Source organism: Halichoeres trimaculatus, unplaced genomic scaffold (genome assembly GCF_033239565.1).
Source record: "Halichoeres trimaculatus isolate MK-OKI-2021-1 unplaced genomic scaffold, fHalTri1.1 fHalTri1_scaffold_8, whole genome shotgun sequence".
Lineage (NCBI taxonomy): Eukaryota > Metazoa > Chordata > Actinopteri > Labriformes > Labridae > Halichoeres > Halichoeres trimaculatus.
In genome coordinates, this window is record NW_027437186.1 from 13,211,094 (window position 1) to 13,236,341 (window position 25,248).

General features: G+C 56.2%; 38 non-coding genes across 38 annotated transcripts; all 38 read right to left on the reverse strand.

Moving 5' to 3' along the window:
• Positions 1–507: 507 nt before the first annotated feature.
• LOC141795699 (U1 spliceosomal RNA) lies at positions 508–671 on the reverse strand. The gene has a single exon (XR_012598653.1). It is a non-coding gene; the product is annotated as a U1 spliceosomal RNA (small nuclear RNA).
• A 264-nt stretch (positions 672–935) lies between these two features.
• Positions 936–1,126, reverse strand: LOC141795767 (U2 spliceosomal RNA). The gene has a single exon (XR_012598719.1). It is a non-coding gene; the product is annotated as a U2 spliceosomal RNA (small nuclear RNA).
• A 694-nt stretch (positions 1,127–1,820) lies between these two features.
• On the reverse strand, positions 1,821–1,984 carry LOC141795700 (U1 spliceosomal RNA). The gene has a single exon (XR_012598654.1). It is a non-coding gene; the product is annotated as a U1 spliceosomal RNA (small nuclear RNA).
• Positions 1,985–2,248: 264 nt separating this feature from the next.
• LOC141795768 (U2 spliceosomal RNA) lies at positions 2,249–2,439 on the reverse strand. Its single transcript, XR_012598720.1, has one exon. It is a non-coding gene; the product is annotated as a U2 spliceosomal RNA (small nuclear RNA).
• A 694-nt stretch (positions 2,440–3,133) lies between these two features.
• Positions 3,134–3,297, reverse strand: LOC141795687 (U1 spliceosomal RNA). Its single transcript, XR_012598642.1, has one exon. It is a non-coding gene; the product is annotated as a U1 spliceosomal RNA (small nuclear RNA).
• A 264-nt stretch (positions 3,298–3,561) lies between these two features.
• LOC141795769 (U2 spliceosomal RNA) lies at positions 3,562–3,752 on the reverse strand. The gene has a single exon (XR_012598721.1). It is a non-coding gene; the product is annotated as a U2 spliceosomal RNA (small nuclear RNA).
• Positions 3,753–4,446: 694 nt separating this feature from the next.
• Positions 4,447–4,610, reverse strand: LOC141795880 (U1 spliceosomal RNA). Its single transcript, XR_012598822.1, has one exon. It is a non-coding gene; the product is annotated as a U1 spliceosomal RNA (small nuclear RNA).
• A 264-nt stretch (positions 4,611–4,874) lies between these two features.
• On the reverse strand, positions 4,875–5,065 carry LOC141795770 (U2 spliceosomal RNA). The gene has a single exon (XR_012598722.1). It is a non-coding gene; the product is annotated as a U2 spliceosomal RNA (small nuclear RNA).
• Positions 5,066–5,759: 694 nt separating this feature from the next.
• LOC141795688 (U1 spliceosomal RNA) lies at positions 5,760–5,923 on the reverse strand. Its single transcript, XR_012598643.1, has one exon. It is a non-coding gene; the product is annotated as a U1 spliceosomal RNA (small nuclear RNA).
• A 264-nt stretch (positions 5,924–6,187) lies between these two features.
• LOC141795797 (U2 spliceosomal RNA) lies at positions 6,188–6,378 on the reverse strand. Its single transcript, XR_012598747.1, has one exon. It is a non-coding gene; the product is annotated as a U2 spliceosomal RNA (small nuclear RNA).
• Positions 6,379–7,072: 694 nt separating this feature from the next.
• Positions 7,073–7,236, reverse strand: LOC141795881 (U1 spliceosomal RNA). The gene has a single exon (XR_012598823.1). It is a non-coding gene; the product is annotated as a U1 spliceosomal RNA (small nuclear RNA).
• Positions 7,237–7,500: 264 nt separating this feature from the next.
• On the reverse strand, positions 7,501–7,691 carry LOC141795817 (U2 spliceosomal RNA). Its single transcript, XR_012598766.1, has one exon. It is a non-coding gene; the product is annotated as a U2 spliceosomal RNA (small nuclear RNA).
• Positions 7,692–8,385: 694 nt separating this feature from the next.
• LOC141795686 (U1 spliceosomal RNA) lies at positions 8,386–8,549 on the reverse strand. Its single transcript, XR_012598641.1, has one exon. It is a non-coding gene; the product is annotated as a U1 spliceosomal RNA (small nuclear RNA).
• A 264-nt stretch (positions 8,550–8,813) lies between these two features.
• LOC141795805 (U2 spliceosomal RNA) lies at positions 8,814–9,004 on the reverse strand. Its single transcript, XR_012598755.1, has one exon. It is a non-coding gene; the product is annotated as a U2 spliceosomal RNA (small nuclear RNA).
• A 694-nt stretch (positions 9,005–9,698) lies between these two features.
• Positions 9,699–9,862, reverse strand: LOC141795882 (U1 spliceosomal RNA). The gene has a single exon (XR_012598824.1). It is a non-coding gene; the product is annotated as a U1 spliceosomal RNA (small nuclear RNA).
• Positions 9,863–10,126: 264 nt separating this feature from the next.
• On the reverse strand, positions 10,127–10,317 carry LOC141795798 (U2 spliceosomal RNA). Its single transcript, XR_012598748.1, has one exon. It is a non-coding gene; the product is annotated as a U2 spliceosomal RNA (small nuclear RNA).
• Positions 10,318–11,011: 694 nt separating this feature from the next.
• Positions 11,012–11,175, reverse strand: LOC141795668 (U1 spliceosomal RNA). The gene has a single exon (XR_012598624.1). It is a non-coding gene; the product is annotated as a U1 spliceosomal RNA (small nuclear RNA).
• Positions 11,176–11,439: 264 nt separating this feature from the next.
• On the reverse strand, positions 11,440–11,630 carry LOC141795771 (U2 spliceosomal RNA). Its single transcript, XR_012598723.1, has one exon. It is a non-coding gene; the product is annotated as a U2 spliceosomal RNA (small nuclear RNA).
• A 694-nt stretch (positions 11,631–12,324) lies between these two features.
• LOC141795883 (U1 spliceosomal RNA) lies at positions 12,325–12,488 on the reverse strand. The gene has a single exon (XR_012598825.1). It is a non-coding gene; the product is annotated as a U1 spliceosomal RNA (small nuclear RNA).
• A 264-nt stretch (positions 12,489–12,752) lies between these two features.
• On the reverse strand, positions 12,753–12,943 carry LOC141795825 (U2 spliceosomal RNA). Its single transcript, XR_012598775.1, has one exon. It is a non-coding gene; the product is annotated as a U2 spliceosomal RNA (small nuclear RNA).
• A 694-nt stretch (positions 12,944–13,637) lies between these two features.
• Positions 13,638–13,801, reverse strand: LOC141795884 (U1 spliceosomal RNA). Its single transcript, XR_012598826.1, has one exon. It is a non-coding gene; the product is annotated as a U1 spliceosomal RNA (small nuclear RNA).
• Positions 13,802–14,065: 264 nt separating this feature from the next.
• Positions 14,066–14,256, reverse strand: LOC141795772 (U2 spliceosomal RNA). The gene has a single exon (XR_012598724.1). It is a non-coding gene; the product is annotated as a U2 spliceosomal RNA (small nuclear RNA).
• A 694-nt stretch (positions 14,257–14,950) lies between these two features.
• LOC141795885 (U1 spliceosomal RNA) lies at positions 14,951–15,114 on the reverse strand. Its single transcript, XR_012598827.1, has one exon. It is a non-coding gene; the product is annotated as a U1 spliceosomal RNA (small nuclear RNA).
• Positions 15,115–15,378: 264 nt separating this feature from the next.
• LOC141795773 (U2 spliceosomal RNA) lies at positions 15,379–15,569 on the reverse strand. The gene has a single exon (XR_012598725.1). It is a non-coding gene; the product is annotated as a U2 spliceosomal RNA (small nuclear RNA).
• Positions 15,570–16,263: 694 nt separating this feature from the next.
• On the reverse strand, positions 16,264–16,427 carry LOC141795886 (U1 spliceosomal RNA). The gene has a single exon (XR_012598828.1). It is a non-coding gene; the product is annotated as a U1 spliceosomal RNA (small nuclear RNA).
• A 264-nt stretch (positions 16,428–16,691) lies between these two features.
• LOC141795775 (U2 spliceosomal RNA) lies at positions 16,692–16,882 on the reverse strand. The gene has a single exon (XR_012598726.1). It is a non-coding gene; the product is annotated as a U2 spliceosomal RNA (small nuclear RNA).
• A 694-nt stretch (positions 16,883–17,576) lies between these two features.
• On the reverse strand, positions 17,577–17,740 carry LOC141795675 (U1 spliceosomal RNA). The gene has a single exon (XR_012598631.1). It is a non-coding gene; the product is annotated as a U1 spliceosomal RNA (small nuclear RNA).
• Positions 17,741–18,004: 264 nt separating this feature from the next.
• On the reverse strand, positions 18,005–18,195 carry LOC141795776 (U2 spliceosomal RNA). Its single transcript, XR_012598727.1, has one exon. It is a non-coding gene; the product is annotated as a U2 spliceosomal RNA (small nuclear RNA).
• A 692-nt stretch (positions 18,196–18,887) lies between these two features.
• On the reverse strand, positions 18,888–19,051 carry LOC141795887 (U1 spliceosomal RNA). Its single transcript, XR_012598829.1, has one exon. It is a non-coding gene; the product is annotated as a U1 spliceosomal RNA (small nuclear RNA).
• Positions 19,052–19,315: 264 nt separating this feature from the next.
• LOC141795778 (U2 spliceosomal RNA) lies at positions 19,316–19,506 on the reverse strand. The gene has a single exon (XR_012598729.1). It is a non-coding gene; the product is annotated as a U2 spliceosomal RNA (small nuclear RNA).
• A 694-nt stretch (positions 19,507–20,200) lies between these two features.
• LOC141795888 (U1 spliceosomal RNA) lies at positions 20,201–20,364 on the reverse strand. Its single transcript, XR_012598830.1, has one exon. It is a non-coding gene; the product is annotated as a U1 spliceosomal RNA (small nuclear RNA).
• A 264-nt stretch (positions 20,365–20,628) lies between these two features.
• LOC141795779 (U2 spliceosomal RNA) lies at positions 20,629–20,819 on the reverse strand. The gene has a single exon (XR_012598730.1). It is a non-coding gene; the product is annotated as a U2 spliceosomal RNA (small nuclear RNA).
• Positions 20,820–21,511: 692 nt separating this feature from the next.
• LOC141795676 (U1 spliceosomal RNA) lies at positions 21,512–21,675 on the reverse strand. Its single transcript, XR_012598632.1, has one exon. It is a non-coding gene; the product is annotated as a U1 spliceosomal RNA (small nuclear RNA).
• Positions 21,676–21,938: 263 nt separating this feature from the next.
• On the reverse strand, positions 21,939–22,129 carry LOC141795781 (U2 spliceosomal RNA). The gene has a single exon (XR_012598731.1). It is a non-coding gene; the product is annotated as a U2 spliceosomal RNA (small nuclear RNA).
• Positions 22,130–22,823: 694 nt separating this feature from the next.
• LOC141795889 (U1 spliceosomal RNA) lies at positions 22,824–22,987 on the reverse strand. The gene has a single exon (XR_012598831.1). It is a non-coding gene; the product is annotated as a U1 spliceosomal RNA (small nuclear RNA).
• A 264-nt stretch (positions 22,988–23,251) lies between these two features.
• Positions 23,252–23,442, reverse strand: LOC141795782 (U2 spliceosomal RNA). Its single transcript, XR_012598732.1, has one exon. It is a non-coding gene; the product is annotated as a U2 spliceosomal RNA (small nuclear RNA).
• A 694-nt stretch (positions 23,443–24,136) lies between these two features.
• Positions 24,137–24,300, reverse strand: LOC141795891 (U1 spliceosomal RNA). Its single transcript, XR_012598833.1, has one exon. It is a non-coding gene; the product is annotated as a U1 spliceosomal RNA (small nuclear RNA).
• A 264-nt stretch (positions 24,301–24,564) lies between these two features.
• On the reverse strand, positions 24,565–24,755 carry LOC141795783 (U2 spliceosomal RNA). The gene has a single exon (XR_012598733.1). It is a non-coding gene; the product is annotated as a U2 spliceosomal RNA (small nuclear RNA).
• Between the last annotated feature and the right edge of the window lie 493 nt (positions 24,756–25,248).

Below are 25,248 nucleotides of genomic sequence, written 5' to 3' on the forward strand. Positions count from 1 at the left end.
TTTCGGTCATCGCAAGTCAAGCCACACGCTGCTTTGCGCTGGTGCCACTCGGTACGAGCCAGCGATGGCTTGAAAACACCAAGCACTTGGTCATTTTCAGCCACAGAGGAAGCTTTGGCCGCCGTGGGTGACAAACAAACCAAAAGAATCTCCGGTCGCTCGGTGGCCGGAAGCCGAGCAAACCTTTACCGCGGGCAGATTACATCCTCTGCGCAGGGAGACGGTAGGCTTTGCCCTCAAACTATCTCCTCCTCTCTATCTGGCACGCACGCGCTCGCGCTTGATCCAGCTGGTGTTTCTTTGCCCGCTGCTTCCAGGGCTGCCTGCCGGCGTTTCTCGGGGCCAAGGGGCTTGCACTGCTTCAGAGTGCGCAGTGGTGGCACACCGCCTGGAGCTTGCCGGCTTCCTTTGGGCCTTGCAAAGTTGCAACTTGGCCCTGGAGCACTCTGGCTGCGCGTCAAACGGTCGGTGCCGGGGGCGACAGCCCATTGCCTTTTCACATTTTGTCAGGGGAGAGCGCGGACGCAGTCCCCCACTACCAGATATTATGCAGTCGAGATTCCCACATTTGGGGAATTCGCAGGGGTCAGCACAGCCGGAGTGCAATGGCCGAGCCTCGCCCCGGGTGAACCACCTTCTTGATCATGGTATCTCCCCTGCCAGGTAAGTATGCCTTGCACAGCTCGCAGACACAGACCTGCTTCACGCACCTACCGCCCTGGCTGGCGGTGCTGAAAATATCCCGAGGGGACCACATTTAGAGGGTGCAAAGTGGCAAAGAGCCACACACACGTACATGGTTGAGGAAACAGCCTTGCACTAACGCTGACAAGGGATTGCTGTGTTAAGTGACAAAACAAAGGACTGGCTACTTCTCCTCCTATCCCACGCTGCTGCATCTCCTTTTCCAGGCTTGTCTCTGACATCAGGGTTGGGGGGGGTGCACCGTGCCCGGAGGTACTGCAATACCAGGCCGATGCGTGGAGTGGACGGAGCAAGCCCCTATTCCATCTCCCAGTTCCAAAAATCAATTTAATATATGGTCCCCGGGTAGGGGACGTATCAGATATTAAACTGATAAGAACAGATACTACACTTGATCTTAGCCAAAAGGCCGAGAAGCGATACCCACAAACCGTCAGAGGAGGAAGCCACACTCTCAGCACTCCACGTCTCACAGGCGGTTCCTTTCAATTTGACGGCAGCAGCCATGCATGGCCCCAAGACACCCCGATTAAGCCTTGCGCACCTGGTCGATGAGTGAAAGGAGAAGAAAAGAAAAAGTCTCAGCAAACGGTGTCTGTTGGCAAGTTTCGGTCATCGCAAGTCAAGCCACACGCTGCTTTGCGCTGGTGCCACTCGGTACGAGCCAGCGATGGCTTGAAAACACCAAGCACTTGGTCATTTTCAGCCACAGAGGAAGCTTTGGCCGCCGTGGGTGACAAACAAACCAAAAGAATCTCCGGTCGCTCGGTGGCCGGAAGCCGAGCAAACCTTTACCGCGGGCAGATTACATCCTCTGCGCAGGGAGACGGTAGGCTTTGCCCTCAAACTATCTCCTCCTCTCTATCTGGCGCGCACGCGCGCGCGCGCTTGAGCCAGCTGGTGTTTCTTTGCCCGCTGCTTCCAGGGCTGCCTGCCGGCGTTTCTCGGGGCCAAGGGGCTTGCACTGCTTCAGAGTGCGCAGTGGTGGCACACCGCCTGGAGCTTGCCGGCTTCCTTTGGGCCTTGCAAAGTTGCAACTTGGCCCTGGAGCACTCTGGCTGCGCGTCAAACGGTCGGTGCCGGGGGCGACAGCCCTTTGCCTTTTCACATTTTGTCAGGGGAGAGCGCGGACGCAGTCCCCCACTACCAGATATTATGCAGTCGAGATTCCCACATTTGGGGAATTCGCAGGGGTCAGCACAGCCGGAGTGCAATGGCCGAGCCTCGCCCCGGGTGAACCACCTTCTTGATCATGGTATCTCCCCTGCCAGGTAAGTATGCCTTGCACAGCTCGCAGACACAGACCTGCTTCACGCACCTACCGCCCTGGCTGGCGGTGCTGAAAATATCCCGAGGGGACCACATTTAGAGGGTGCAAAGTGGCAAAGAGCCACACACACGTACATGGTTGAGGAAACAGCCTTGCACTAACGCTGACAAGGGATTGCTGTGTTAAGTGACAAAACAAAGGACTGGCTACTTCTCCTCCTATCCCACGCTGCTGCATCTCCTTTTCCAGGCTTGTCTCTGACATCAGGGTTGGGGGGGGTGCACCGTGCCCGGAGGTACTGCAATACCAGGCCGATGCGTGGAGTGGACGGAGCAAGCCCCTATTCCATCTCCCAGTTCCAAAAATCAATTTAATATATGGTCCCCGGGTAGGGGACGTATCAGATATTAAACTGATAAGAACAGATACTACACTTGATCTTAGCCAAAAGGCCGAGAAGCGATACCCACAAACCGTCAGAGGAGGAAGCCACACTCTCAGCACTCCACGTCTCACAGGCGGTTCCTTTCAATTTGACGGCAGCAGCCATGCATGGCCCCAAGACACCCCGATTAAGCCTTGCGCACCTGGTCGATGAGTGAAAGGAGAAGAAAAGAAAAAGTCTCAGCAAACGGTGTCTGTTGGCAAGTTTCGGTCATCGCAAGTCAAGCCACACGCTGCTTTGCGCTGGTGCCACTCGGTACGAGCCAGCGATGGCTTGAAAACACCAAGCACTTGGTCATTTTCAGCCACAGAGGAAGCTTTGGCCGCCGTGGGTGACAAACAAAGCAAAAGAATCTCCGGTCGCTCGGTGGCCGGAAGCCGAGCAAACCTTTACCGCGGGCAGATTACATCCTCTGCGCAGGGAGACGGTAGGCTTTGCCCTCAAACTATCTCCTCCTCTCTATCTGGCGCGCACGCGCGCGCGCGCTTGAGCCAGCTGGTGTTTCTTTGCCCGCTGCTTCCAGGGCTGCCTGCCGGCGTTTCTCGGGGCCAAGGGGCTTGCACTGCTTCAGAGTGCGCAGTGGTGGCACACCGCCTGGAGCTTGCCGGCTTCCTTTGGGCCTTGCAAAGTTGCAACTTGGCCCTGGAGCACTCTGGCTGCGCGTCAAACGGTCGGTGCCGGGGGCGTCAGCCCATTGCCTTTTCACATTTTGTCAGGGGAGAGCGCGGACGCAGTCCCCCACTACCAGAAATTATGCAGTCGAGACTCCCACATTTGGGGAATTCGCAGGGGTCAGCACAGCCGGAGTGCAATGGCCGAGCCTCGCCCCGGGTGAACCACCTTCTTGATCATGGTATCTCCCCTGCCAGGTAAGTATGCCTTGCACAGCTCGCAGACACAGACCTGCTTCACGCACCTACCGCCCTGGCTGGCGGTGCTGAAAATATCCCGAGGGGACCACATTTAGAGGGTGCAAAGTGGCAAAGAGCCACACACACGTACATGGTTGAGGAAACAGCCTTGCACTAACGCTGACAAGGGATTGCTGTGTTAAGTGACAAAACAAAGGACTGGCTACTTCTCCTCCTATCCCACGCTGCTGCATCTCCTTTTCCAGGCTTGTCTCTGACATCAGGGTTGGGGGGGGTGCACCGTGCCCGGAGGTACTGCAATACCAGGCCGATGCGTGGAGTGGACGGAGCAAGCCCCTATTCCATCTCCCAGTTCCAAAAATCAATTTAATATATGGTCCCCGGGTAGGGGACGTATCAGATATTAAACTGATAAGAACAGATACTACACTTGATCTTAGCCAAAAGGCCGAGAAGCGATACCCACAAACCGTCAGAGGAGGAAGCCACACTCTCAGCACTCCACGTCTCACAGGCGGTTCCTTTCAATTTGACGGCAGCAGCCATGCATGGCCCCAAGACACCCCGATTAAGCCTTGCGCACCTGGTCGATGAGTGAAAGGAGAAGAAAAGAAAAAGTCTCAGCAAACGGTGTCTGTTGGCAAGTTTCGGTCATCGCAAGTCAAGCCACACGCTGCTTTGCGCTGGTGCCACTCGGTACGAGCCAGCGATGGCTTGAAAACACCAAGCACTTGGTCATTTTCAGCCACAGAGGAAGCTTTGGCCGCCGTGGGTGACAAACAAACCAAAAGAATCTCCGGTCGCTCGGTGGCCGGAAGCCGAGCAAACCTTTACCGCGGGCAGATTACATCCTCTGCGCAGGGAGACAGTAGGCTTTGCCCTCAAACTATCTCCTCCTCTCTATCTGGCGCGCACGCGCGCGCGCGCTTGAGCCAGCTGGTGTTTCTTTGCCCGCTGCTTCCAGGGCTGCCTGCCGGCGTTTCTCGGGGCCAAGGGGCTTGCACTGCTTCAGAGTGCGCAGTGGTGGCACACCGCCTGGAGCTTGCCGGCTTCCTTTGGGCCTTGCAAAGTTGCAACTTGGCCCTGGAGCACTCTGGCTGCGCGTCAAACGGTCGGTGCCGGGGGCGACAGCCCATTGCCTTTTCACATTTTGTCAGGGGAGAGCGCGGACGCAGTCCCCCACTACCAGAAATTATGCAGTCGAGATTCCCACATTTGGGGAATTCGCAGGGGTCAGCACAGCCGGAGTGCAATGGCCGAGCCTCGCCCTGGGTGAACCACCTTCTTGATCATGGTATCTCCCCTGCCAGGTAAGTATGCCTTGCACAGCTCGCAGACACAGACCTGCTTCACGCACCTACCGCCCTGGCTGGCGGTGCTGAAAATATCCCGAGGGGACCACATTTAGAGGGTGCAAAGTGGCAAAGAGCCACACACACGTACATGGTTGAGGAAACAGCCTTGCACTAACGCTGACAAGGGATTGCTGTGTTAAGTGACAAAACAAAGGACTGGCTACTTCTCCTCCTATCCCACGCTGCTGCATCTCCTTTTCCAGGCTTGTCTCTGACATCAGGGTTGGGGGGGGTGCACCGTGCCCGGAGGTACTGCAATACCAGGCCGATGCGTGGAGTGGACGGAGCAAGCCCCTATTCCATCTCCCAGTTCCAAAAATCAATTTAATATATGGTCCCCGGGTAGGGGACGTATCAGATATTAAACTGATAAGAACAGATACTACACTTGATCTTAGCCAAAAGGCCGAGAAGCGATACCCACAAACCGTCAGAGGAGGAAGCCACACTCTCAGCACTCCACGTCTCACAGGCGGTTCCTTTCAATTTGACGGCAGCAGCCATGCATGGCCCCAAGACACCCCGATTAAGCCTTGCGCACCTGTTCGATGAGTGAAAGGAGAAGAAAAGAAAAAGTCTCAGCAAACGGTGTCTGTAGGCAAGTTTCGGTCATCGCAAGTCAAGCCACACGCTGCTTTGCGCTGGTGCCACTCGGTACGAGCCAGCGATGGCTTGAAAACACCAAGCACTTGGTCATTTTCAGCCACAGAGGAAGCTTTGGCCGCCGTGGGTGACAAACAAACCAAAAGAATCTCCGGTCGCTCGGTGGCCGGAAGCCGAGCAAACCTTTACCGCGGGCAGATTACATCCTCTGCGCAGGGAGACGGTAGGCTTTGCCCTCAAACTATCTCCTCCTCTCTATCTGGCGCGCACGCGCGCGCGCGCTTGAGCCAGCTGGTGTTTCTTTGCCCGCTGCTTCCAGGGCTGCCTGCCGGCGTTTCTCGGGGCCAAGGGGCTTGCACTGCTTCAGAGTGCGCAGTGGTGGCACACCGCCTGGAGCTTGCCGGCTTCCTTTGGGCCTTGCAAAGTTGCAACTTGGCCCTGGAGCACTCTGGCTGCGCGTCAAACGGTCGGTGCCGGGGGCGTCAGCCCATTGCCTTTTCACATTTTGTCAGGGGAGAGCGCGGACGCAGTCCCCCACTACCAGAAATTATGCAGTCGAGACTCCCACATTTGGGGAATTCGCAGGGGTCAGCACAGCCGGAGTGCAATGGCCGAGCCTCGCCCCGGGTGAACCACCTTCTTGATCATGGTATCTCCCCTGCCAGGTAAGTATGCCTTGCACAGCTCGCAGACACAGACCTGCTTCACGCACCTACCGCCCTGGCTGGCGGTGCTGAAAATATCCCGAGGGGACCACATTTAGAGGGTGCAAAGTGGCAAAGAGCCACACACACGTACATGGTTGAGGAAACAGCCTTGCACTAACGCTGACAAGGGATTGCTGTGTTAAGTGACAAAACAAAGGACTGGCTACTTCTCCTCCTATCCCACGCTGCTGCATCTCCTTTTCCAGGCTTGTCTCTGACATCAGGGTTGGGGGGGGTGCACCGTGCCCGGAGGCACTGCAATACCAGGCCGATGCGTGGAGTGGACGGAGCAAGCCCCTATTCCATCTCCCAGTTCCAAAAATCAATTTAATATATGGTCCCCGGGTAGGGGACGTATCAGATATTAAACTGATAAGAACAGATACTACACTTGATCTTAGCCAAAAGGCCGAGAAGCGATACCCACAAACCGTCAGAGGAGGAAGCCACACTCTCAGCACTCCACGTCTCACAGGCGGTTCCTTTCAATTTGACGGCAGCAGCCATGCATGGCCCCAAGACACCCCGATTAAGCCTTGCGCACCTGGTCGATGAGTGAAAGGAGAAGAAAAGAAAAAGTCTCAGCAAACGGTGTCTGTTGGCAAGTTTCGGTCATCGCAAGTCAAGCCACACGCTGCTTTGCGCTGGTGCCACTCGGTACGAGCCAGCGATGGCTTGAAAACACCAAGCACTTGGTCATTTTCAGCCACAGAGGAAGCTTTGGCCGCCGTGGGTGACAAACAAACCAAAAGAATCTCCGGTCGCTCGGTGGCCGGAAGCCGAGCAAACCTTTACCGCGGGCAGATTACATCCTCTGCGCAGGGAGACAGTAGGCTTTGCCCTCAAACTATCTCCTCCTCTCTATCTGGCGCGCACGCGCGCGCGCGCTTGAGCCAGCTGGTGTTTCTTTGCCCGCTGCTTCCAGGGCTGCCTGCCGGCGTTTCTCGGGGCCAAGGGGCTTGCACTGCTTCAGAGTGCGCAGTGGTGGCACACCGCCTGGAGCTTGCCGGCTTCCTTTGGGCCTTGCAAAGTTGCAACTTGGCCCTGGAGCACTCTGGCTGCGCGTCAAACGGTCGGTGCCGGGGGCGACAGCCCATTGCCTTTTCACATTTTGTCAGGGGAGAGCGCGGACGCAGTCCCCCACTACCAGAAATTATGCAGTCGAGATTCCCACATTTGGGGAATTCGCAGGGGTCAGCACAGCCGGAGTGCAATGGCCGAGCCTCGCCCTGGGTGAACCACCTTCTTGATCATGGTATCTCCCCTGCCAGGTAAGTATGCCTTGCACAGCTCGCAGACACAGACCTGCTTCACGCACCTACCGCCCTGGCTGGCGGTGCTGAAAATATCCCGAGGGGACCACATTTAGAGGGTGCAAAGTGGCAAAGAGCCACACACACGTACATGGTTGAGGAAACAGCCTTGCACTAACGCTGACAAGGGATTGCTGTGTTAAGTGACAAAACAAAGGACTGGCTACTTCTCCTCCTATCCCACGCTGCTGCATCTCCTTTTCCAGGCTTGTCTCTGACATCAGGGTTGGGGGGGGTGCACCGTGCCCGGAGGTACTGCAATACCAGGCCGATGCGTGGAGTGGACGGAGCAAGCCCCTATTCCATCTCCCAGTTCCAAAAATCAATTTAATATATGGTCCCCGGGTAGGGGACGTATCAGACATTATACTGATAAGAACAGATACTACACTTGATCTTAGCCAAAAGGCCGAGAAGCGATACCCACAAACCGTCAGAGGAGGAAGCCACACTCTCAGCACTCCACGTCTCACAGGCGGTTCCTTTCAATTTGACGGCAGCAGCCATGCATGGCCCCAAGACACCCCGATTAAGCCTTGGGCACCTGGTCGATGAGTGAAAGGAGAAGAAAAGAAAAAGTCTCAGCAAACGGTGTCTGTAGGCAAGTTTCGGTCATCGCAAGTCAAGCCACACGCTGCTTTGCGCTGGTGCCACTCGGTACGAGCCAGCGATGGCTTGAAAACACCAAGCACTTGGTCATTTTCAGCCACAGAGGAAGCTTTGGCCGCCGTGGGTGACAAACAAACCAAAAGAATCTCCGGTCGCTCGGTGGCCGGAAGCCGAGCAAACCTTTACCGCGGGCAGATTACATCCTCTGCGCAGGGAGACAGTAGGCTTTGCCCTCAAACTATCTCCTCCTCTCTATCTGGCGCGCACGCGCGCGCGCGCTTGAGCCAGCTGGTGTTTCTTTGCCCGCTGCTTCCAGGGCTGCCTGCCGGCGTTTCTCGGGGCCAAGGGGCTTGCACTGCTTCAGAGTGCGCAGTGGTGGCACACCGCCTGGAGCTTGCCGGCTTCCTTTGGGCCTTGCAAAGTTGCAACTTGGCCCTGGAGCACTCTGGCTGCGCGTCAAACGGTCGGTGCCGGGGGCGACAGCCCATTGCCTTTTCACATTTTGTCAGGGGAGAGCGCGGACGCAGTCCCCCACTACCAGAAATTATGCAGTCGAGATTCCCACATTTGGGGAATTCGCAGGGGTCAGCACAGCCGGAGTGCAATGGCCGAGCCTCGCCCTGAGTGAACCACCTTCTTGATCATGGTATCTCCCCTGCCAGGTAAGTATGCCTTGCACAGCTCGCAGACACAGACCTGCTTCACGCACCTACCGCCCTGGCTGGCGGTGCTGAAAATATCCCGAGGGGACCACATTTAGAGGGTGCAAAGTGGCAAAGAGCCACACACACGTACATGGTTGAGGAAACAGCCTTGCACTAACGCTGACAAGGGATTGCTGTGTTAAGTGACAAAACAAAGGACTGGCTACTTCTCCTCCTATCCCACGCTGCTGCATCTCCTTTTCCAGGCTTGTCTCTGACATCAGGGTTGGGGGGGGTGCACCGTGCCCGGAGGTACTGCAATACCAGGCCGATGCGTGGAGTGGACGGAGCAAGCCCCTATTCCATCTCCCAGTTCCAAAAATCAATTTAATATATGGTCCCCGGGTAGGGGACGTATCAGACATTAAACTGATAAGAACAGATACTACACTTGATCTTAGCCAAAAGGCCGAGAAGCGATACCCACAAACCGTCAGAGGAGGAAGCCACACTCTCAGCACTCCACGTCTCACAGGCGGTTCCTTTCAATTTGACGGCAGCAGCCATGCATGGCCCCAAGACACCCCGATTAAGCCTTGCGCACCTGGTCGATGAGTGAAAGGAGAAGAAAAGAAAAAGTCTCAGCAAACGGTGTCTGTTGGCAAGTTTCGGTCATCGCAAGTCAAGCCACACGCTGCTTTGCGCTGGTGCCACTCGGTACGAGCCAGCGATGGCTTGAAAACACCAAGCACTTGGTCATTTTCAGCCACAGAGGAAGCTTTGGCCGCCGTGGGTGACAAACAAACCAAAAGAATCTCCGGTCGCTCGGTGGCCGGAAGCCGAGCAAACCTTTACCGCGGGCAGATTACATCCTCTGCGCAGGGAGACAGTAGGCTTTGCCCTCAAACTATCTCCTCCTCTCTATCTGGCGCGCACGCGCGCGCGCGCTTGAGCCAGCTGGTGTTTCTTTGCCCGCTGCTTCCAGGGCTGCCTGCCGGCGTTTCTCGGGGCCAAGGGGCTTGCACTGCTTCAGAGTGCGCAGTGGTGGCACACCGCCTGGAGCTTGCCGGCTTCCTTTGGGCCTTGCAAAGTTGCAACTTGGCCCTGGAGCACTCTGGCTGCGCGTCAAACGGTCGGTGCCGGGGGCGACAGCCCATTGCCTTTTCACATTTTGTCAGGGGAGAGCGCGGACGCAGTCCCCCACTACCAGAAATTATGCAGTCGAGATTCCCACATTTGGGGAATTCGCAGGGGTCAGCACAGCCGGAGTGCAATGGCCGAGCCTCGCCCTGGGTGAACCACCTTCTTGATCATGGTATCTCCCCTGCCAGGTAAGTATGCCTTGCACAGCTCGCAGACACAGACCTGCTTCACGCACCTACCGCCCTGGCTGGCGGTGCTGAAAATATCCCGAGGGGACCACATTTAGAGGGTGCAAAGTGGCAAAGAGCCACACACACGTACATGGTTGAGGAAACAGCCTTGCACTAACGCTGACAAGGGATTGCTGTGTTAAGTGACAAAACAAAGGACTGGCTACTTCTCCTCCTATCCCACGCTGCTGCATCTCCTTTTCCAGGCTTGTCTCTGACATCAGGGTTGGGGGGGGTGCACCGTGCCCGGAGGTACTGCAATACCAGGCCGATGCGTGGAGTGAACGGAGCAAGCCCCTATTCCATCTCCCAGTTCCAAAAATCAATTTAATATATGGTCCCCGGGTAGGGGACGTATCAGATATTAAACTGATAAGAACAGATACTACACTTGATCTTAGCCAAAAGGCCGAGAAGCGATACCCACAAACCGTCAGAGGAGGAAGCCACACTCTCAGCACTCCACGTCTCACAGGCGGTTCCTTTCAATTTGACGGCAGCAGCCATGCATGGCCCCAAGACACCCCGATTAAGCCTTGGGCACCTGGTCGATGAGTGAAAGGAGAAGAAAAGAAAAAGTCTCAGCAAACGGTGTCTGTAGGCAAGTTTCGGTCATCGCAAGTCAAGCCACACGCTGCTTTGCGCTGGTGCCACTCGGTACGAGCCAGCGATGGCTTGAAAACACCAAGCACTTGGTCATTTTCAGCCACAGAGGAAGCTTTGGCCGCCGTGGGTGACAAACAAACCAAAAGAATCTCCGGTCGCTCGGTGGCCGGAAGCCGAGCAAACCTTTACCGCGGGCAGATTACATCCTCTGCGCAGGGAGACAGTAGGCTTTGCCCTCAAACTATCTCCTCCTCTCTATCTGGCGCGCACGCGCGCGCGCGCTTGAGCCAGCTGGTGTTTCTTTGCCCGCTGCTTCCAGGGCTGCCTGCCGGCGTTTCTCGGGGCCAAGGGGCTTGCACTGCTTCAGAGTGCGCAGTGGTGGCACACCGCCTGGAGCTTGCCGGCTTCCTTTGGGCCTTGCAAAGTTGCAACTTGGCCCTGGAGCACTCTGGCTGCGCGTCAAACGGTCGGTGCCGGGGGCGACAGCCCATTGCCTTTTCACATTTTGTCAGGGGAGAGCGCGGACGCAGTCCCCCACTACCAGAAATTATGCAGTCGAGATTCCCACATTTGGGGAATTCGCAGGGGTCAGCACAGCCGGAGTGCAATGGCCGCGCCTCGCCCTGGGTGAACCACCTTCTTGATCATGGTATCTCCCCTGCCAGGTAAGTATGCCTTGCACAGCTCGCAGACACAGACCTGCTTCACGCACCTACCGCCCTGGCTGGCGGTGCTGAAAATATCCCGAGGGGACCACATTTAGAGGGTGCAAAGTGGCAAAGAGCCACACACACGTACATGGTTGAGGAAACAGCCTTGCACTAACGCTGACAAGGGATTGCTGTGTTAAGTGACAAAACAAAGGACTGGCTAGTTCTCCTCCTATCCCACGCTGCTGCATCTCCTTTTCCAGGCTTGTCTCTGACATCAGGGTTGGGGGGGGTGCACCGTGCCCGGAGGTACTGCAATACCAGGCCGATGCGTGGAGTGGACGGAGCAAGCCCCTATTCCATCTCCCAGTTCCAAAAATCAATTTAATATATGGTCCCCGGGTAGGGGACGTATCAGATATTAAACTGATAAGAACAGATACTACACTTGATCTTAGCCAAAAGGCCGAGAAGCGATACCCACAAACCGTCAGAGGAGGAAGCCACACTCTCAGCACTCCGCGTCTCACAGGCGGTTCCTTTCAATTTGACGGCAGCAGCCATGCATGGCCCCAAGACACCCCGATTAAGCCTTGGGCACCTGGTCGATGAGTGAAAGGAGAAGAAAAGAAAAAGTCTCAGCAAACGGTGTCTGTAGGCAAGTCTCGGTCATCGCAAGTCAAGCCACACGCTGCTTTGCGCTGGTGCCACTCGGTACGAGCCAGCGATGGCTTGAAAACACCAAGCACTTGGTCATTTTCAGCCACAGAGGAAGCTTTGGCCGCCGTGGGTGACAAACAAACCAAAAGAATCTCCGGTCGCTCGGTGGCCGGAAGCCGAGCAAACCTTTACCGCGGGCAGATTACATCCTCTGCGCAGGGAGACAGTAGGCTTTGCCCTCAAACTATCTCCTCCTCTCTATCTGGCGCGCACGCGCGCGCACGCTTGAGCCAGCTGGTGTTTCTTTGCCCGCTGCTTCCAGGGCTGCCTGCCGGCGTTTCTCGGGGCCAAGGGGCTTGCACTGCTTCAGAGTGCGCAGTGGTGGCACACCGCCTGGAGCTTGCCGGCTTCCTTTGGGCCTTGCAAAGTTGCAACTTGGCCCTGGAGCACTCTGGCTGCGCGTCAAACGGTCGGTGCCGGGGGCGACAGCCCATTGCCTTTTCACATTTTGTCAGGGGAGAGCGCGGACGCAGTCCCCCACTACCAGAAATTATGCAGTCGAGATTCCCACATTTGGGGAATTCGCAGGGGTCAGCACAGCCGGAGTGCAATGGCCGAGCCTCGCCCTGGGTGAACCACCTTCTTGATCATGGTATCTCCCCTGCCAGGTAAGTATGCCTTGCACAGCTCGCAGACACAGACCTGCTTCACGCACCTACCGCCCTGGCTGGCGGTGCTGAAAATATCCCGAGGGGACCACATTTAGAGGGTGCAAAGTGGCAAAGAGCCACACACACGTACATGGTTGAGGAAACAGCCTTGCACTAACGCTGACAAGGGATTGCTGTGTTAAGTGACAAAACAAAGGACTGGCTACTTCTCCTCCTATCCCACGCTGCTGCATCTCCTTTTCCAGGCTTGTCTCTGACATCAGGGTTGGGGGGGGTGCACCGTGCCCGGAGGTACTGCAATACCAGGCCGATGCGTGGAGTGGACGGAGAAAGCCCCTATTCCATCTCCCAGTTCCAAAAATCAATTTAATATATGGTCCCCGGGTAGGGGACGTATCAGATATTAAACTGATAAGAACAGATACTACACTTGATCTTAGCCAAAAGGCCGAGAAGCGATACCCACAAACCGTCAGAGGAGGAAGCCACACTCTCAGCACTCCACGTCTCACAGGCGGTTCCTTTCAATTTGACGGCAGCAGCCATGCATGGCCCCAAGACACCCCGATTAAGCCTTGGGCACCTGGTCGATGAGTGAAAGGAGAAGAAAAGAAAAAGTCTCAGCAAACGGTGTCTGTAGGCAAGTTTCGGTCATCGCAAGTCAAGCCACACGCTGCTTTGCGCTGGTGCCACTCGGTACGAGCCAGCGATGGCTTGAAAACACCAAGCACTTGGTCATTTTCAGCCACAGAGGAAGCTTTGGCCGCCGTGGGTGACAAACAAACCAAAAGAATCTCCGGTCGCTCGGTGGCCGGAAGCCGAGCAAACCTTTACCGCGGGCAGATTACATCCTCTGCGCAGGGAGACAGTAGGCTTTGCCCTCAAACTATCTCCTCCTCTCTATCTGGCGCGCACGCGCGCGCGCGCTTGAGCCAGCTGGTGTTTCTTTGCCCGCTGCTTCCAGGGCTGCCTGCCGGCGCTTCTCGGGGCCAAGGGGCTTGCACTGCTTCAGAGTGCGCAGTGGTGGCACACCGCCTGGAGCTTGCCGGCTTCCTTTGGGCCTTGCAAAGTTGCAACTTGGCCCTGGAGCACTCTGGCTGCGCGTCAAACGGTCGGTGCCGGGGGCGACAGCCCATTGCCTTTTCACATTTTGTCAGGGGAGAGCGCGGACGCAGTCCCCCACTACCAGAAATTATGCAGTCGAGATTCCCACATTTGGGGAATTCGCAGGGGTCAGCACAGCCGGAGTGCAATGGCCGAGCCTCGCCCTGGGTGAACCACCTTCTTGATCATGGTATCTCCCCTGCCAGGTAAGTATGCCTTGCACAGCTCGCAGACACAGACCTGCTTCACGCACCTACCGCCCTGGCTGGCGGTGCTGAAAATATCCCGAGGGGACCACATTTAGAGGGTGCAAAGTGGCAAAGAGCCACACACACGTACATGGTTGAGGAAACAGCCTTGCACTAACGCTGACAAGGGATTGCTGTGTTAAGTGACAAAACAAAGGACTGGCTAGTTCTCCTCCTATCCCACGCTGCTGCATCTCCTTTTCCAGGCTTGTCTCTGACATCAGGGTTGGGGGGGGTGCACCGTGCCCGGAGGTACTGCAATACCAGGCCGATGCGTGGAGTGGACGGAGCAAGCCCCTATTCCATCTCCCAGTTCCAAAAATCAATTTAATATATGGTCCCCGGGTAGGGGACGTATCAGATATTAAACTGATAAGAACAGATACTACACTTGATCTTAGCCAAAAGGCCGAGAAGCGATACCCACAAACCGTCAGAGGAGGAAGCCACACTCTCAGCACTCCGCGTCTCACAGGCGGTTCCTTTCAATTTGACGGCAGCAGCCATGCATGGCCCCAAGACACCCCGATTAAGCCTTGGGCACCTGGTCGATGAGTGAAAGGAGAAGAAAAGAAAAAGTCTCAGCAAACGGTGTCTGTAGGCAAGTCTCGGTCATCGCAAGTCAAGCCACACGCTGCTTTGCGCTGGTGCCACTCGGTACGAGCCAGCGATGGCTTGAAAACACCAAGCACTTGGTCATTTTCAGCCACAGAGGAAGCTTTGGCCGCCGTGGGTGACAAACAAACCAAAAGAATCTCCGGTCGCTCGGTGGCCGGAAGCCGAGCAAACCTTTACCGCGGGCAGATTACATCCTCTGCGCAGGGAGACAGTAGGCTTTGCCCTCAAACTATCTCCTCCTCTCTATCTGGCGCGCACGCGCGCGCGCGCTTGAGCCAGCTGGTGTTTCTTTGCCCGCTGCTTCCAGGGCTGCCTGCCGGCGTTTCTCGGGGCCAAGGGGCTTGCACTGCTTCAGAGTGCGCAGTGGTGGCACACCGCCTGGAGCTTGCCGGCTTCCTTTGGGCCTTGCAAAGTTGCAACTTGGCCCTGGAGCACTCTGGCTGCGCGTCAAACGGTCGGTGCCGGGGGCGACAGCCCATTGCCTTTTCACATTTTGTCAGGGGAGAGCGCGGACGCAGTCCCCCACTACCAGAAATTATGCAGTCGAGATTCCCACATTTGGGGAATTCGCAGGGGTCAGCACAGCCGGAGTGCAATGGCCGAGCCTCGCCCTGGGTGAACCACCTTCTTGATCATGGTATCTCCCCTGCCAGGTAAGTATGCCTTGCACAGCTCGCAGACACAGACCTGCTTCACGCACCTACCGCCCTGGCTGGCGGTGCTGAAAATATCCCGAGGGGACCACATTTAGAGGGTGCAAAGTGGCAAAGAGCCACACACACGTACATGGTTGAGGAAACAGCCTTGCACTAACGCTGACAAGGGATTGCTGTGTTAAGTGACAAAACAAAGGACTGGCTAGTTCTCCTCCTATCCCACGCTGCTGCATCTCCTTTTCCAGGCTTGTCTCTGACATCAGGGTTGGGGGGGGTGCACCGTGCCCGGAGGTACTGCAATACCAGGCCGATGCGTGGAGTGGACGGAGCAAGCCCCTATTCCATCTCCCAGTTCCAAAAATCAATTTAATATATGGTCCCCGGGTAGGGGACGTATCAGATATTAAACTGATAAGAACAGATACTACACTTGATCTTAGCCAAAAGGCCGAGAAGCGATACCCACAAACCGTCAGAGGAGGAAGCCACACTCTCAGCACTCCGCGTCTCACAGGCGGTTCCTTTCAATTTGACGGCAGCAGCCATGCATGGCCCCAAGACACCCCGATTAAGCCTTGCGCACCTGGTCGATGAGTGAAAGGAGAAGAAAAGAAAAAGTCTCAGCAAACGGTGTCTGTAGGCAAGTTTCGGTCATCGCAAGTCAAGCCACACGCTGCTTTGCGCTGGTGCCACTCGGTACGAGCCAGCGATGGCTTGAAAACACCAAGCACTTGGTCATTTTCAGCCACAGAGGAAGCTTTGGCCGCCGTGGGTGACAAACAAACCAAAAGAATCTCCGGTCGCTCGGTGGCCGGAAGCCGAGCAAACCTTTACCGCGGGCAGATTACATCCTCTGCGCAGGGAGACAGTAGGCTTTGCCCTCAAACTATCTCCTCCTCTCTATCTGGCGCGCACGCGCGCGCGCGCTTGAGCCAGCTGGTGTTTCTTTGCCCGCTGCTTCCAGGGCTGCCTGCCGGCGTTTCTCGGGGCCAAGGGGCTTGCACTGCTTCAGAGTGCGCAGTGGTGGCACACCGCCTGGAGCTTGCCGGCTTCCTTTGGGCCTTGCAAAGTTGCAACTTGGCCCTGGAGCACTCTGGCTGCGCGTCAAACGGTCGGTGCCGGGGGCGACAGCCCATTGCCTTTTCACATTTTGTCAGGGGAGAGCGCGGACGCAGTCCCCCACTACCAGAAATTATGCAGTCGAGATTCCCACATTTGGGGAATTCGCAGGGGTCAGCACAGCCGGAGTGCAATGGCCGAGCCTCGCCCTGGGTGAACCACCTTCTTGATCATGGTATCTCCCCTGCCAGGTAAGTATGCCTTGCACAGCTCGCAGACACAGACCTGCTTCACGCACCTACCGCCCTGGCTGGCGGTGCTGAAAATATCCCGAGGGGACCACATTTAGAGGGTGCAAAGTGGCAAAGAGCCACACACACGTACATGGTTGAGGAAACAGCCTTGCACTAACGCTGACAAGGGATTGCTGTGTTAAGTGACAAAACAAAGGACTGGCTAGTTCTCCTCCTATCCCACGCTGCTGCATCTCCTTTTCCAGGCTTGTCTCTGACATCAGGGTTGGGGGGGGTGCACCGTGCCCGGAGGTACTGCAATACCAGGCCGATGCGTGGAGTGGACGGAGCAAGCCCCTATTCCATCTCCCAGTTCCAAAAATCAATTTAATATATGGTCCCCGGGTAGGGGACGTATCAGATATTAAACTGATAAGAACAGATACTACACTTGATCTTAGCCAAAAGGCCGAGAAGCGATACCCACAAACCGTCAGAGGAGGAAGCCACACTCTCAGCACTCCGCGTCTCACAGGCGGTTCCTTTCAATTTGACGGCAGCAGCCATGCATGGCCCCAAGACACCCCGATTAAGCCTTGCGCACCTGGTCGATGAGTGAAAGGAGAAGAAAAGAAAAAGTCTCAGCAAACGGTGTCTGTAGGCAAGTTTCGGTCATCGCAAGTCAAGCCACACGCTGCTTTGCGCTGGTGCCACTCGGTACGAGCCAGCGATGGCTTGAAAACACCAAGCACTTGGTCATTTTCAGCCACAGAGGAAGCTTTGGCCGCCGTGGGTGACAAACAAACCAAAAGAATCTCCGGTCGCTCGGTGGCCGGAAGCCGAGCAAACCTTTACCGCGGGCAGATTACATCCTCTGCGCAGGGAGACAGTAGGCTTTGCCCTCAAACTATCTCCTCCTCTCTATCTGGCGCGCACGCGCGCGCGCGCTTGAGCCAGCTGGTGTTTCTTTGCCCGCTGCTTCCAGGGCTGCCTGCCGGCGTTTCTCGGGGCCAAGGGGCTTGCACTGCTTCAGAGTGCGCAGTGGTGGCACACCGCCTGGAGCTTGCCGGCTTCCTTTGGGCCTTGCAAAGTTGCAACTTGGCCCTGGAGCACTCTGGCTGCGCGTCAAACGGTCGGTGCCGGGGGCGACAGCCCATTGCCTTTTCACATTTTGTCAGGGGAGAGCGCGGACGCAGTCCCCCACTACCAGAAATTATGCAGTCGAGATTCCCACATTTGGGGAATTCGCAGGGGTCAGCACAGCCGGAGTGCAATGGCCGAGCCTCGCCCCGGGTGAACCACCTTCTTGATCATGGTATCTCCCCTGCCAGGTAAGTATGCCTTGCACAGCTCGCAGACACAGACCTGCTTCACGCACCTACCGCCCTGGCTGGCGGTGCTGAAAATATCCCGAGGGGACCACATTTAGAGGGTGCAAAGTGGCAAAGAGCCACACACACGTACATGGTTGAGGAAACATCCTTGCACTAACGCTGACAAGGGATTGCTGTGTTAAGTGACAAAACAAAGGACTGGCTACTTCTCCTCCTATCCCACGCTGCTGCATCTCCTTTTCCAGGCTTGTCTCTGACATCAGGGTTGGGGGGGGTGCACCGTGCCCGGAGGTACTGCAATACCAGGCCGATGCGTGGAGTGGACGGAGCAAGCCCCTATTCCATCTCCCAGTTCCAAAAATCAATTTAATATATGGTCCCCGGGTAGGGGACGTATCAGATATTAAACTGATAAGAACAGATACTACACTTGATCTTAGCCAAAAGGCCGAGAAGCGATACCCACAAACCGTCAGAGGAGGAAGCCACACTCTCAGCACTCCACGTCTCACAGGCGGTTCCTTTCAATTTGACGGCAGCAGCCATGCATGGCCCCAAGACACCCCGATTAAGCCTTGCGCACCTGGTCGATGAGTGAAAGGAGAAGAAAAGAAAAAGTCTCAGCAAACGGTGTCTGTAGGCAAGTTTCGGTCATCGCAAGTCAAGCCACACGCTGCTTTGCGCTGGTGCCACTCAGTACGAGCCAGCGATGGCTTGAAAACACCAAGCACTTGGTCATTTTCAGCCACAGAGGAAGCTTTGGCCGCCGTGGGTGACAAACAAACCAAAAGAATCTCCGGTCGCTCGGTGGCCGGAAGCCGAGCAAACCTTTACCGCGGGCAGATTACATCCTCTGCGCAGGGAGACAGTAGGCTTTGCCCTCAAACTATCTCCTCCTCTCTATCTGGCGCGCACGCGCGCGCGCTTGAGCCAGCTGGTGTTTCTTTGCCCGCTGCTTCCAGGGCTGCCTGCCGGCGTTTCTCGGGGCCAAGGGGCTTGCACTGCTTCAGAGTGCGCAGTGGTGGCACACCGCCTGGAGCTTGCCGGCTTCCTTTGGGCCTTGCAAAGTTGCAACTTGGCCCTGGAGCACTCTGGCTGCGCGTCAAACGGTCGGTGCCGGGGGCGACAGCCCATTGCCTTTTCACATTTTGTCAGGGGAGAGCGCGGACGCAGTCCCCCACTACCAGAAATTATGCAGTCGAGATTCCCACATTTGGGGAATTCGCAGGGGTCAGCACAGCCGGAGTGCAATGGCCGAGCCTCGCCCTGGGTGAACCACCTTCTTGATCATGGTATCTCCCCTGCCAGGTAAGTATGCCTTGCACAGCTCGCAGACACAGACCTGCTTCACGCACCTACCGCCCTGGCTGGCGGTGCTGAAAATATCCCGAGGGGACCACATTTAGAGGGTGCAAAGTGGCAAAGAGCCACACACACGTACATGGTTGAGGAAACAGCCTTGCACTAACGCTGACAAGGGATTGCTGTGTTAAGTGACAAAACAAAGGACTGGCTACTTCTCCTCCTATCCCACGCTGCTGCATCTCCTTTTCCAGGCTTGTCTCTGACATCAGGGTTGGGGGGGGTGCACCGTGCCCGGAGGTACTGCAATACCAGGCCGATGCGTGGAGTGGACGGAGCAAGCCCCTATTCCATCTCCCAGTTCCAAAAATCAATTTAATATATGGTCCCCGGGTAGGGGACGTATCAGATATTAAACTGATAAGAACAGATACTACACTTGATCTTAGCCAAAAGGCCGAGAAGCGATACCCACAAACCGTCAGAGGAGGAAGCCACACTCTCAGCACTCCATGTCTCACAGGCGGTTCCTTTCAATTTGACGGCAGCAGCCATGCATGGCCCCAAGACACCCCGATTAAGCCTTGCGCACCTGGTCGATGAGTGAAAGGAGAAGAAAAGAAAAAGTCTCAGCAAACGGTGTCTGTAGGCAAGTTTCGGTCATCGCAAGTCAAGCCACACGCTGCTTTGCGCTGGTGCCACTCGGTACGAGCCAGCGATGGCTTGAAAACACCAAGCACTTGGTCATTTTCAGCCACAGAGGAAGCTTTGGCCGCCGTGGGTGACAAACAAACCAAAAGAATCTCCGGTCGCTCGGTGGCCGGAAGCCGAGCAAACCTTTACCGCGGGCAGATTACATCCTCTGCGCAGGGAGACAGTAGGCTTTGCCCTCAAACTATCTCCTCCTCTCTATCTGGCGCGCACGCGCGCGCGCGCTTGAGCCAGCTGGTGTTTCTTTGCCCGCTGCTTCCAGGGCTGCCTGCCGGCGTTTCTCGGGGCCAAGGGGCTTGCACTGCTTCAGAGTGCGCAGTGGTGGCACACCGCCTGGAGCTTGCCGGCTTCCTTTGGGCCTTGCAAAGTTGCAACTTGGCCCTGGAGCACTCTGGCTGCGCGTCAAACGGTCGGTGCCGGGGGCGACAGCCCATTGCCTTTTCACATTTTGTCAGGGGAGAGCGCGGACGCAGTCCCCCACTACCAGAAATTATGCAGTCGAGATTCCCACATTTGGGGAATTCGCAGGGGTCAGCACAGCCGGAGTGCAATGGCCGAGCCTCGCCCTGGGTGAACCACCTTCTTGATCATGGTATCTCCCCTGCCAGGTAAGTATGCCTTGCACAGCTCGCAGACACAGACCTGCTTCACGCACCTACCGCCCTGGCTGGCGGTGCTGAAAATATCCCGAGGGGACCACATTTAGAGGGTGCAAAGTGGCAAAGAGCCACACACACGTACATGGTTGAGGAAACAGCCTTGCACTAACGCTGACAAGGGATTGCTGTGTTAAGTGACAAAACAAAGGACTGGCTACTTCTCCTCCTATCCCACGCTGCTGCATCTCCTTTTCCAGGCTTGTCTCTGACATCAGGGTTGGGGGGGGTGCACCGTGCCCGGAGGTACTGCAATACCAGGCCGATGCGTGGAGTGGACGGAGCAAGCCCCTATTCCATCTCCCAGTTCCAAAAATCAATTTAATATATGGTCCCCGGGTAGGGGACGTATCAGATATTAAACTGATAAGAACAGATACTACACTTGATCTTAGCCAAAAGGCCGAGAAGCGATACCCACAAACCGTCAGAGGAGGAAGCCACACTCTCAGCACTCCACGTCTCACAGGCGGTTCCGTTCAATTTGACGGCAGCAGCCATGCATGGCCCCAAGACACCCCGATTAAGCCTTGCGCACCTGGTCGATGAGTGAAAGGAGAAGAAAAGAAAAAGTCTCAGCAAACGGTGTCTGTAGGCAAGTTTCGGTCATCGCAAGTCAAGCCACACGCTGCTTTGCGCTGGTGCCACTCGGTACGAGCCAGCGATGGCTTGAAAACACCAAGCACTTGGTCATTTTCAGCCACAGAGGAAGCTTTGGCCGCCGTGGGTGACAAACAAACCAAAAGAATCTCCGGTCGCTCGGTGGCCGGAAGCCGAGCAAACCTTTACCGCGGGCAGATTACATCCTCTGCGCAGGGAGACGGTAGGCTTTGCCCTCAAACTATCTCCTCCTCTCTATCTGGCACGCACGCGCGCGCGCTTGAGCCAGCTGGTGTTTCTTTGCCCGCTGCTTCCAGGGCTGCCTGCCGGCGTTTCTCGGGGCCAAGGGGCTTGCACTGCTTCAGAGTGCGCAGTGGTGGCACACCGCCTGGAGCTTGCCGGCTTCCTTTGGGCCTTGCAAAGTTGCAACTTGGCCCTGGAGCACTCTGGCTGCGCGTCAAACGGTCGGTGCCGGGGGCGACAGCCCATTGCCTTTTCACATTTTGTCAGGGGAGAGCGCGGACGCAGTCCCCCACTACCAGAAATTATGCAGTCGAGATTCCCACATTTGGGGAATTCGCAGGGGTCAGCACAGCCGGAGTGCAATGGCCGAGCCTCGCCCCGGGTGAACCACCTTCTTGATCATGGTATCTCCCCTGCCAGGTAAGTATGCCTTGCACAGCTCGCAGACACAGACCTGCTTCACGCACCTACCGCCCTGGCTGGCGGTGCTGAAAATATCCCGAGGGGACCACATTTAGAGGGTGCAAAGTGGCAAAGAGCCACACACACGTACATGGTTGAGGAAACATCCTTGCACTAACGCTGACAAGGGATTGCTGTGTTAAGTGACAAAACAAAGGACTGGCTACTTCTCCTCCTATCCCACGCTGCTGCATCTCCTTTCCAGGCTTGTCTCTGACATCAGGGTTGGGGGGGGTGCACCGTGCCCGGAGGTACTGCAATACCAGGCCGATGCGTGGAGTGGACGGAGCAAGCCCCTATTCCATCTCCCAGTTCCAAAAATCAATTTAATATATGGTCCCCGGGTAGGGGACGTATCAGATATTAAACTGATAAGAACAGATACTACACTTGATCTTAGCCAAAAGGCCGAGAAGCGATACCCACAAACCGTCAGAGGAGGAAGCCACACTCTCAGCACTCCACGTCTCACAGGCGGTTCCTTTCAATTTGACGGCAGCAGCCATGCATGGCCCCAAGACACCCCGATTAAGCCTTGCGCACCTGGTCGATGAGTGAAAGGAGAAGAAAAGAAAAAGTCTCAGCAAACGGTGTCTGTAGGCAAGTTTCGGTCATCGCAAGTCAAGCCACACGCTGCTTTGCGCTGGTGCCACTCGGTACGAGCCAGCGATGGCTTGAAAACACCAAGCACTTGGTCATTTTCAGCCACAGAGGAAGCTTTGGCCGCCGTGGGTGACAAACAAACCAAAAGAATCTCCGGTCGCTCGGTGGCCGGAAGCCGAGCAAACCTTTACCGCGGGCAGATTACATCCTCTGCGCAGGGAGACAGTAGGCTTTGCCCTCAAACTATCTCCTCCTCTCTATCTGGCGCGCACGCGCGCGCGCGCTTGAGCCAGCTGGTGTTTCTTTGCCCGCTGCTTCCAGGGCTGCCTGCCGGCGTTTCTCGGGGCCAAGGGGCTTGCACTGCTTCAGAGTGCGCAGTGGTGGCACACCGCCTGGAGCTTGCCGGCTTCCTTTGGGCCTTGCAAAGTTGCAACTTGGCCCTGGAGCACTCTGGCTGCGCGCCAAACGGTCGGTGCCGGGGGCGACAGCCCATTGCCTTTTCACATTTTGTCAGGGGAGAGCGCGGACGCAGTCCCCCACTACCAGAAATTATGCAGTCGAGATTCCCACATTTGGGGAATTCGCAGGGGTCAGCACAGCCGGAGTGCAATGGCCGAGCCTCGCCCTGGGTGAACCACCTTCTTGATCATGGTATCTCCCCTGCCAGGTAAGTATGCCTTGCACAGCTCGCAGACACAGACCTGCTTCACGCACCTACCGCCCTGGCTGGCGGTGCTGAAAATATCCCGAGGGGACCACATTTAGAGGGTGCAAAGTGGCAAAGAGCCACACACACGTACATGGTTGAGGAAACAGCCTTGCACTAACGCTGACAAGGGATTGCTGTGTTAAGTGACAAAACAAAGGACTGGCTACTTCTCCTCCTATCCCACGCTGCTGCATCTCCTTTTCCAGGCTTGTCTCTGACATCAGGGTTGGGGGGGGTGCACCGTGCCCGGAGGTACTGCAATACCAGGCCGATGCGTGGAGTGGACGGAGCAAGCCCCTATTCCATCTCCCAGTTCCAAAAATCAATTTAATATATGGTCCCCGGGTAGGGGACGTATCAGATATTAAACTGATAAGAACAGATACTACACTTGATCTTAGCCAAAAGGCCGAGAAGCGATACCCACAAACCGTCAGAGGAGGAAGCCACACTCTCAGCACTCCACGTCTCACAGGCGGTTCCTTTCAATTTGACGGCAGCAGCCATGCATGGCCCCAAGACACCCCGATTAAGCCTTGCGCACCTGGTCGATGAGTGAAAGGAGAAGAAAAGAAAAAGTCTCAGCAAACGGTGTCTGTAGGCAAGTTTCGGTCATCGCAAGTCAAGCCACACGCTGCTTTGCGCTGGTGCCACTCGGTACGAGCCAGCGATGGCTTGAAAACACCAAGCACTTGGTCATTTTCAGCCACAGAGGAAGCTTTGGCCGCCGTGGGTGACAAACAAACCAAAAGAATCTCCGGTCGCTCGGTGGCCGGAAGCCGAGCAAACCTTTACCGCGGGCAGATTACATCCTCTGCGCAGGGAGACAGTAGGCTTTGCCCTCAAACTATCTCCTCCTCTCTATCTGGCGCGCACGCGCGCGCGCGCTTGAGCCAGCTGGTGTTTCTTTGCCCGCTGCTTCCAGGGCTGCCTGCCGGCGTTTCTCGGGGCCAAGGGGCTTGCACTGCTTCAGAGTGCGCAGTGGTGGCACACCGCCTGGAGCTTGCCGGCTTCCTTTGGGCCTTGCAAAGTTGCAACTTGGCCCTGGAGCACTCTGGCTGCGCGTCAAACGGTCGGTGCCGGGGGCGACAGCCCATTGCCTTTTCACATTTTGTCAGGGGAGAGCGCGGACGCAGTCCCCCACTACCAGAAATTATGCAGTCGAGATTCCCACATTTGGGGAATTCGCAGGGGTCAGCACAGCCGGAGTGCAATGGCCGAGCCTCGCCCTGGGTGAACCACCTTCTTGATCATGGTATCTCCCCTGCCAGGTAAGTATGCCTTGCACAGCTCGCAGACACAGACCTGCTTCACGCACCTACCGCCCTGGCTGGCGGTGCTGAAAATATCCCGAGGGGACCACATTTAGAGGGTGCAAAGTGGCAAAGAGCCACACACACGTACATGGTTGAGGAAACAGCCTTGCACTAACGCTGACAAGGGATTGCTGTGTTAAGTGACAAAACAAAGGACTGGCTACTTCTCCTCCTATCCCACGCTGCTGCATCTCCTTTTCCAGGCTTGTCTCTGACATCAGGGTTGGGGGGGGTGCACCGTGCCCGGAGGTACTGCAATACCAGGCCGATGCGTGGAGTGGACGGAGCAAGCCCCTATTCCATCTCCCAGTTCCAAAAATCAATTTAATATATGGTCCCCGGGTAGGGGACGTATCAGATATTAAACTGATAAGAACAGATACTACACTTGATCTTAGCCAAAAGGCCGAGAAGCGATACCCACAAACCGTCAGAGGAGGAAGCCACACTCTCAGCACTCCACGTCTCACAGGCGGTTCCTTTCAATTTGACGGCAGCAGCCATGCATGGCCCCAAGACACCCCGATTAAGCCTTGCGCACCTGGTCGATGAGTGAAAGGAGAAGAAAAGAAAAAGTCTCAGCAAACGGTGTCTGTAGGCAAGTTTCGGTCATCGCAAGTCAAGCCACACGCTGCTTTGCGCTGGTGCCACTCGGTACGAGCCAGCGATGGCTTGAAAACACCAAGCACTTGGTCATTTTCAGCCACAGAGGAAGCTTTGGCCGCCGTGGGTGACAAACAAACCAAAAGAATCTCCGGTCGCTCGGTGGCCGGAAGCCGAGCAAACCTTTACCGCGGGCAGATTACATCCTCTGCGCAGGGAGACAGTAGGCTTTGCCCTCAAACTATCTCCTCCTCTCTATCTGGCGCGCACACGCGCGCGCGCTTGAGCCAGCTGGTGTTTCTTTGCCC